Genomic DNA, 9,309 nt, shown 5'->3' with positions numbered 1-9,309 from the left:
TTATATCAGCAACACATTGTCTTAATTATTATAGTTCTAAAAAAATAATTGTGTGGTAGGGATTTTTTTCCTTTTATTCTTCCTTTACTGAATATATTCATCCATATTTTTCCCAGTCTTCTCCCTAGATGAAAATTAGAGTGGATTCTTTTTTTTTTCTTCTACAGCCAGCTATATTACTATCTTATTTAGTTCCATAAACTAATTGGAAAAATTTATGCATTTAAAATATCTATTTTCCCAAGTTTTATATCATATCTTTCTGAAAGGTTCATAGTTTCTTGGTCTTTGTTTTGTCCAGGTAGATCAAATCATTTCTCATGAATATAATTCTTAACTATTTTATATATTTTTCCTTATTGTGAATGGTATCTCTTGCCCCATCTCTCAGATGATATTATTTTAAAACATTGAATTATTCATTTTACTAACTCTTATTAATTTAAAAATTTTAATATGGCAATTTTGGCTTTTCTTTGAGAGAGAGAGTGAGTGAGCAAGGGAGGGGCAGACAGAGAGGGAGGCAGAAAATCCCAAGCAGGCTCTGTGTTGTCAACTCGAGTCCAATGCTAGGCTCAATCTTAGGAACTGTGAGATCATGACCTGAGCCAAAATCAAGAGTTGGGTGCCCAACCAACTGGGAAACCAACTGGCCACCCAACCATTCTAATATGTTGATAGTACAAATGGTAATGGTAATGATAATACGCTGATGATATGAACACTTCCTTCTAATGATTTTAATGGCTGAGAAATTACTTTTACTTATTTGTCGGGGCTTAAAAACAAAGTCAACTAATTTACTTCTAGAACTATCTGTTGACCACCTACTGAGAATGAATATTATAAATTATATAACCTTATAGGCAATCAGGAGCTGAATGTTTGTGACTCCATCTTCAAAATGCTTCTACAAACATACACTCATGTACACATATACTCACATCATATAGCAAATTCTTAAGTAACAAGACATGTAGTATGTTCAGTGCATACTACTGGTTTATGGAAAAGCTGACTGCCACCTGGAAAAGGTAGATCTTCAAAGATAAATGGAGGAATTAGGGTGTCAGTTTGGCTCAGTAGGTAGACCATACAGTTCTTGATCTTGGGGTTGTCAGTTTGAGCCCCAGGTTGGGGGTACACATTACTGAAAAAATAAAAATAAATAAAAAAATAAACAAAGATGAATGAATTTGGATGGATAGAGCACAGAAGGAAAGGAATTCTTGAGCACGAAGAAGAAAAGGCAAAGGCATGAATAGAGTACTCTCAAGGCATATTCTGAAAATAGGCAGATCCATGTTCAAGGAGAGAACAGGTGGTTTGTTTGACTTTCCGTGGCTCATTTATCTAGCTTGACTCACTCATGACCCATGCCTTTGCTGGTCTCTAGAACTGCCTAATCTCTTGGATAGTGGGTGAGAGTTTACCCATTTGAACCCACACCTCTCTCCCTGGTTTCCTTTGTCAAAAGGTCGCATACTTTTAGCTTGGTATCTTGATTAACTCTCTAATGTGGCCTCTTTCTGTTTATCTCCCTGGCCTCTGGACCTTGGCTGTTGGGCCTGATTTGTAGTAACTTTTGGCAATTTTTTATCATTGACTTTACTTTTGAATTTTATTGTTAAGAAAATCTTCAGTGAAGATTTTATCATGTGGTTTATTCTTAGATCTTAATGACGTTTTTTAGTCTTTTTGCTCCTCCTGTTGGGAAGAAAGAATGCCCTTACATTGTAAAGCTAATACTGGGCAGATAAAGCTGTAGGTTTGAATTATAAAATGAGGACACGATTTGCAATAGAAAGCTCTTAAAAGGAGTATGTTAGAGTACAGAACTACAGAATAACTATGATGAAAGGGAAGTGTTTTTTTCTTAAAGTTTATATTTGCTTTGAGAGACAGAGCATGATCAGGGAAGGGGCAAAGAGAGAGATGGGGAGAGAAAGAGAGAGAGAGACAGACAGAGAGAATCCCAAGCAGGCTCTGCGCTGTTAGTGGGGAGCCCAATGAAATGAACCGTGAGATCATGACCTGAACCGAAGTCAAGAGTCGGACACTTCACTGACTGAACCTACCAGGTGTCCCACAAGGGAAGTTTTAAGTGAAACATGTTTTATAGTTATTTGTTCAAAATGAAGCTGTGTGAAATATGAAATTGGGTAGACTTTTATAGTTAGGAACTCAAGCCTCTGCAAGAATATGGAAGTATTGGCTTCATTAAAGAAAAGAAGGGATCACAGTATTTATTTAAAAGTAAAGTGTTTAACTTAAAGCAAACCTAATAATTCCCAGTTGCCAAATCACAACGACACCAGCAATGAATAATTTAGATTTCACTGTAGCATTCTTAAGATATAATCTTGTGGAGAAAAGTCCATATGATTTGTTTTTCTTTTCCAAGTTTGTGAGCAAAATCTTGAAAGTGAATTCTTAAGGCTTTCAAAACCTCTGAGTTCATACATGTTACTCATCAAACCTAGTAACCTCTAATCAAAAATGAAGGACTTTTTTTATGGTGATATTTTCATTTTTTTTCAAAAATAGCATTCAGCAGGCCCAACCTGCGTAACTTTGCAAGTTCTTTGAGAGACCTAGGGTTTTATGTTTCTGCATTAGTCTGCCATCTTAGAATGCGCTAGATGAGATTTCAGCCATTTTTATAGACCTGTCAGTGTTTTGGAATTTGGGTGTATTTGCATTGTGACTCTCATTAACTCAAGAGGAAGCCTCTAGTCATCAAGGTGATAAGGACTTTCACTCTAACGGCAGGCAAATGGACTTTTTTAAACAACAATTTGTCCTGCTAGCAAATACTTTTAACCTAACATCATGCCAGAGAAACTCCACAAGAATTTGAATGTTCCAAACTTCTACAAGTGGCAACAATTTGGAAGAGGGTAGAGAACGATAAAGTTTTGATAAATCACTTGGTAAACTTCTACTGACTGAAAATGATCTCTTTGTTGAATGGCATCTCGGACTATAAATGATATCGCCAGCCATCATTTTTCACCTATTATCTTCTCACTGATTTCACAAACCTAGTAGGAAAAGTAGGTCAGGCTTGGTTACATTTTTAACTCTACTCTTATTTATATTGGCTGTGTTTTTCAGTCTGTAATAAATCTACCAAAGTAAGTCATCATTTATCTGGTATTATATCTGTAAGGGACCTAAAAGAAGAAAGAGTCATACTACATAAATACTCCCCCCCCCCATTATTTTAAACATAGCTCCAAGTGAAATTTGTGACAGTAAATTAACAAGGCTTTTAGAAAATCTTGACATGTGAAGAATTCTTTATGAACCTTCATTGGTTTCCAGAAGCTAAATTTGAGAAGACCGAATCTGAATTTAGCGCCTTCTCATTATTCTGAAAATTTGACTGTTACCCTAAAGCATGTACCACTATAAAGCCAAACACTTGTTTTCCTTTTTAAAAGATCCCCAGATTTATTAGCTACATTATGTTGACCCTGCGGACAGAAGAAAAACAACTGTGTTTAGTTTCCTTAATTCACTTCTGGCACTGTGTGTTAATGGTCCTAAAATACAAGTTGTAATTTTAATGCGTTTTCTTGCAAGAGTTTCACAATGGCCATAGGAAATGAGGATGTACGAAGCTCAAAATATTCTGAGTTCAAGAATGGTTTATATAAACAGTTCGGAGTCAGCAAAAGCTTTTCCAGAAACCCCTGTCAACTTTCTACTTACAGCTTATTGACCAAAATTTTGTTTCCTAGCCATGACTAACTACAAGGGTGGTGGCGACAAGTATAACTATTTAACCTCCGCAGTCTCTTTGGAGGGGGTAGTCAATAGAGAAGTTGGTTAGAAACTGCTATTGGATTGGTCTTTCAATGCTATGTATACCTAAATTATTTGCAAGATGATGGGCCAGTCTTCATTTCTTTCTTCTTATATATAAAATAGATTCCCTTACTTCATTACTTATTGTAATAATAGTGACGTTATTTATTAAGCATTTCCCTGTACTACGTAGTATATCAAGCACTTTCCAAATGTGAGCTAATTCGCCAACAATTCTGTGAGTCAGGGTCCATTATGCCCATTTTACAAATGAGAAAACTGAGATACCAAGAAGCAAAGTTACTTATTTCAAGTGTGCGCATCTCCTGATTGGCAGAACAGAGGCATTCTGGGACAGGGGACTTCACACTTTAAACCACCCCTTAATTAAGGTTAATTACAATGACATTTCACTCCTTAAATGTCTTTTTCCTTTTTACATTACATTATTTATATTTCATTTTATTTTTTTAAGTTTATTTATTTGTTTTGAGAGAGAGGGAGAGAGCGTAAGTGAGGGAGAGAGAAGGAGAGAGAATCCCAAGTAAGCTCCGTGCTGTCAACACAGAGCCTGACACAGGGCTTGGACAAATGAACCATGAGATTATGACCTGAACCGAAATCAACAGTCTAACGCTCACATATAACTGTATGTATATACATATTTTATGTAAAATATTTTAAATATTTTAAAAATATTTTATTTACTTTTGAGAGAGAGGGAGAGAGAAAGAAAGAGAGAGGGCACAAGCAGGGTAGGGGAAGAGAGAGAGAGGGAGACACAGAATCTGAAGCAGGCTCCAGGCTCTGAGCTGTCAGCACAGAGCCTGATGCAGGCTCGAAGTCCTGAACTGTGAGATCATGACCTGAGCTGAAGTCAGCTGCTGCTGATGGAGTACCCAAGCACCCCCTACATTATTTATATTTTAAGTGGAATTCATTATTTTTGTTTGTCTTGGATCAAAAACCTTGATCCACTCACTCTTTGTGCCAAGTGTGCATCAGGTCATTTTCTGAAACATAATTTAAAAAGACAACTTGGCCATGTTGTCCACCATATAGTACAAGTTGCCCAAGAATGTCTCATTTTCCTTATTTGCAGATGAGGGATTATTTTACATGTCCTTCAGCAGATCTTGGAAAATTAATACCATATAATCACTGAATTTTTTAATGTTTATTTATTTTTGAGAGAGAGAGAGAGAGAGAGAGAGAGAGAAAGAGAGAGAGCAGGGGAGGGGAGGGGAAGAGAGAGGGAGACGAAGAATCCTAAGTAGGTTCCAGGCTCCAAGCTGTCAGCACAGAGCCCCATGCAGGGTTCAAACTCATGAACCTCAAGATCATGACCTGAGCGGAAGTCGGATGCTTAACTGACTGAACGCTCAGGCACCCCCATATAATCTCTGCATTCAAAAAAAAAAATTAGGTCTTTTAGGGCCCGGTGCAGTTCAATTTTTATGGTGGACAAAATTTTCTGATTGCTCAAGAGAGTCATTGCTAATAAGTTTGCAAAGAATCTTCAGTAAAAAAATGTGAAGATAATGCTTTGAGGACAAGGCAAAGTGACAAGAAGCTGGAATCCATCAACACTAAAAGGAGTGAAAGATGTTATGACTTTTCGCATATATTCTTTTGCATGAAAGGGAAAAATGCAGAGTGGACCACTAGAGCTGTCTTTGATTTATAGGTGGATTTGGGTGATGTAAAAATAATTGCAGTAAATTACTCTGAGGAGAATCTAAAATCATCAAGAATGCAGCATTTATCGGTACATGATCCCTCATTAGTAAAGAATGAAATAATGCAGGCTCTGACAATTCTTTCTCCCACATTGGACAAACGGGCCCTGTGCATGATGTTAATGACTTGAAAGAATGCCAACTTCGGGCAATGTTTGGAATTTAACTAGCACTCATAAATACAGGTAGATGTGATATGATCCCAGCACTGCCTCTGGTTTGACTTGACCAGACCTTAGGTTAAGCATGCTACACAACAATCATTCAGAATGATAGGTGAGGAGATTTGAAAGAGTGTTGCTTAGTGTTTAATGGGAATGCTTTCCTAAACATTTAGGCAATGATAACAGTGATTACATCGGCATCATGTAAGATTGATGCGTTCGTTAGTCAATAAAATCCAAATAGAAACTATGTCCTGCTGGGCAGGGAATTCAAACGTTGTGCAAAACCAATTCTGTCTACTTTCTTCTCTCTCCTTCTATCACACCCCTACTGCATTTCCACACTTACCCAGAGAAATCCTTCTTCTTCTTGGCAAAACTGGACTCAAAAAGCACGATATCGGACCATTGAAAAACTATGTTGGCTGTAAGTATGACTATGCTGACAAACTTTCTCTTGGTTCATCTCAGGTCAGGAAAAGCCACTTTGAGTTAAGTAAAATATTTTCGTGCTATAATCTGCATGCTGTAAGAATTGGAGTCTGTAAAGCTTAAGTTAGTGTCTGAAATCTGACCATTACTGTTTGAATGAACTTGAGTCGTTTATGTGGAGATTTACTAGGATTGAGATAGCATGGGTTTGCTACCATATTCAAGGTCATCAGACTCCTCCAGCAGAATAGTGTTCTCAGTTACATCTAATGCAGCTCCTGGTGTTCAGTATCTGGTATTAATCATGGAAATAGGTATTTTCATTCACTTTTGTATTTATGTTGGCTGTGTTCAATAACTCTATCCTTTGGAATAGGTAACATATAAGTGCTATGTTAGCAAGGAATCTATTAACAAACTCTAAGTCATCAATTTATTAGCATTATCTTTTTTAAATGTTTATTTATTTTTGAGGGGGGGGCACGGGTGGAAGATGGGCAGTGAGAGGAAGACAGAGGATCTGAAACAGGTTCTGTACTGACAGCTGAGAGGCTGAGGTGGAGCTCAAACTTACAAACAGTGAGATCATGACCTGAGCTGAAGTTGGACGCTTAACCAGGTGAGCCACCCAGGTGCACCTAGCATTGTCTTAAATAGTTCTCTTGGAAAATTGTCCAGGACAAGAACATAACTTAATCTTGGTAAGGTTTATGCAGAGATAATTTTATTAAAGTATCTCTCTTAATAATTAATAAAAGAAACCTAAGATATGGTTTTAACATTTCCCAAATATATAGTTTACTGATTGTTAGAAGGTGAGGGGGACAGTAAAGTATCCCACAACCTGAGAAGGCAAGTTGAGACCAGAAAACAAAGCAGGTGACTCCATGCAATTTTCAGTCTTATTTAGTAACTTATTGATGGGGGTGGGTGGGGGGTGGTGCAGATTGGGTGGAAGATGATCCACGGCAACTGAATGGTTGTTGTCCTCAAACTCCAGAGCTTAGTCTACAGATTTTCTAGAGCAAGGGAACACACAGAAGGGCATTACCGTGAGATCAAAGTGTTTACATGCACCTCAGAGGGTCTGCATGCTCTTAATTGACAGCTCACCTATAATTAGACCTTGTGGGGCACCACTTCTGTGTCAGGAAGCAGAAAGATTATGTTATCCCTAATAGATTCGTGGGAAGCCAAAATAGGCTTCCCTCCATCCTAGTGGGCATCCCTTGGTGGACATTTCTAAGGTATGGATATTAATCTCCAAGCGGCCTGGAAACATGCATCCCTAAGAGAAGTCTTGAGGGAGCACAAACAAGATGGAGGGCCAGGAATGGAGTCAGTATTGTCAGCACTCCTACAGTGATTTTGCAATAATTCAGTGATGTCTCTTTCCCTATTAGACCATGCTTTTTTTTTTCTTAAAAAAAAGGTTTTATTTATTTATTTTGAGAGAGAGAAGGGGGAAGGGCAGAGAGAGCGGAAGAGAGAGAGAATTCCAAGCAAGCTCCATACTGTCAGCACAGAGCCTGATGTGGGGCTTGAACTCATGAACAGTGAGATCATGATCTCAGCCAAAACCAAGAGCCTGTTACTCAACCAACTGAGCAACCCAGGCACCCTGACCATGCTTCTTATTTGACAACTATCATACTGTATTCTAGTTATCTTCATTCTTCCTTAATTATATGTTCCATATGGGCAAGAAATACGACTTTTCAATATTAATGACTAAAAATATTTTACAAAATGTTGGATTCCTTGCCTGTGGTTCAGGTGGTATTTAAAATATAGAGAAAAAGAGGCGCTGTTACTGGTTACAAATGCACTTTATTGAAACTAATAAGTATAAGTACTTTTTAAATATCCATTTTGACAATACAGAAAGTGTATATGAAGCTCAAAGGCTCCTCAAACAAATGACCATCAAGTGGTAAACACTTCACGATGATTGATAACTCTGAAGGAGCCATAAGAATCATTGGAGAAATAAACAAGTGACAATTACAATCTTGTGGAAATTAAAATATGTAGTTTTACAAGATGGCTGATCTCCCAGTTGCTCGGTGTACCGGAGAGGAGATTATAGTGCATACAACTGATCAGTCCATGCAATATGATTCAACTCACCTTCCTAAGTGTTTTTGTGCTTCTCAGGAAGAGAGGACTTTCAGGGATTCCTCCTAGAGTGGAGATTGATAGTGGTGTAACTTTAGCTGTTAGGAGCACAGGCATATTTACAGTAGACATCAGGTTTACTTACAAAGTCAGAAGGAATGGGAGTTTGGGGCCACATAAATTGTCTTAAGACATGATTTGTGAAAAATGTGGCCAGGTGGTCAAATCTTAATGTACTCACTTTCTTATCTTTTGGCCCAGAACTCCTCCTTGTCCAGATTTCTACTTTTTTCTCTGGTAGTAAAAAAAAAAAGCACAGAACTAGAGCAGAGAAAGGCTTAGCTAGAGGCAGTGTATTATTGAGGTAACAAAAGGTAACATAGTCATAGGTTTAAAGATTAAGAGGGATCTTTGATTAGGATGACTCTCTTGGGGGAGAGGGTATTGCACTGCATACCAAAGTTGACTCTGGCCCCCCATAATGGACGTCCATCTTATGTGCAAACTATGTTCACCCCATCCAACATTTGCAAATGCCTCAACTCATACAGCATCAACTTTGAGTCCAAATTCTCTTTTAAATCTCATCACCTCCAAAGTCCCCCATTTCCTTACCTAAATCATCTAAATCAGGTAAGGGTGAGGCTCTGGGGATAATCTCTTCTAAGGCACAATTCCTCTCCATGTTGAAGCCTGTGAAACTCAAGAAACAAGTTATCTGTTCCCCAAATGCAGTGGTGGGACAGGCAGAGGAAACCGGAGCAGGCATTTCAGTTCACAAAAGGAGAAAAGGGAAGGAAGGGTACCGGTCCTAGGGAATTTAAAAATGCAGTTGAGACGCTAACATTGGCCCTAAGAATAACCCTCTGTAGTTTTCAGCTCTGCCCTTTGGGCTTATGACTCATTCTGCTGAGGTTGCACCTCCACCCTTGGAGTCACCCCCCACCCCCCTCTTTTTTTCAATATCAAAGATAGCAGTATTTGTAGCTGAAGAGTTTTACCAGCCTGTCTTCTGCCTATGGAATTATGGGAACTCTACAGCC

Source organism: Felis catus, chromosome D4 (assembly GCF_018350175.1).
Source record: "Felis catus isolate Fca126 chromosome D4, F.catus_Fca126_mat1.0, whole genome shotgun sequence".
In the NCBI taxonomy this organism is placed as follows: Eukaryota; Metazoa; Chordata; class Mammalia; order Carnivora; family Felidae; genus Felis; species Felis catus.
The sequence above is the reverse complement of the archived record's forward strand: the minus strand, read 5'-3'. Positions refer to the sequence as shown.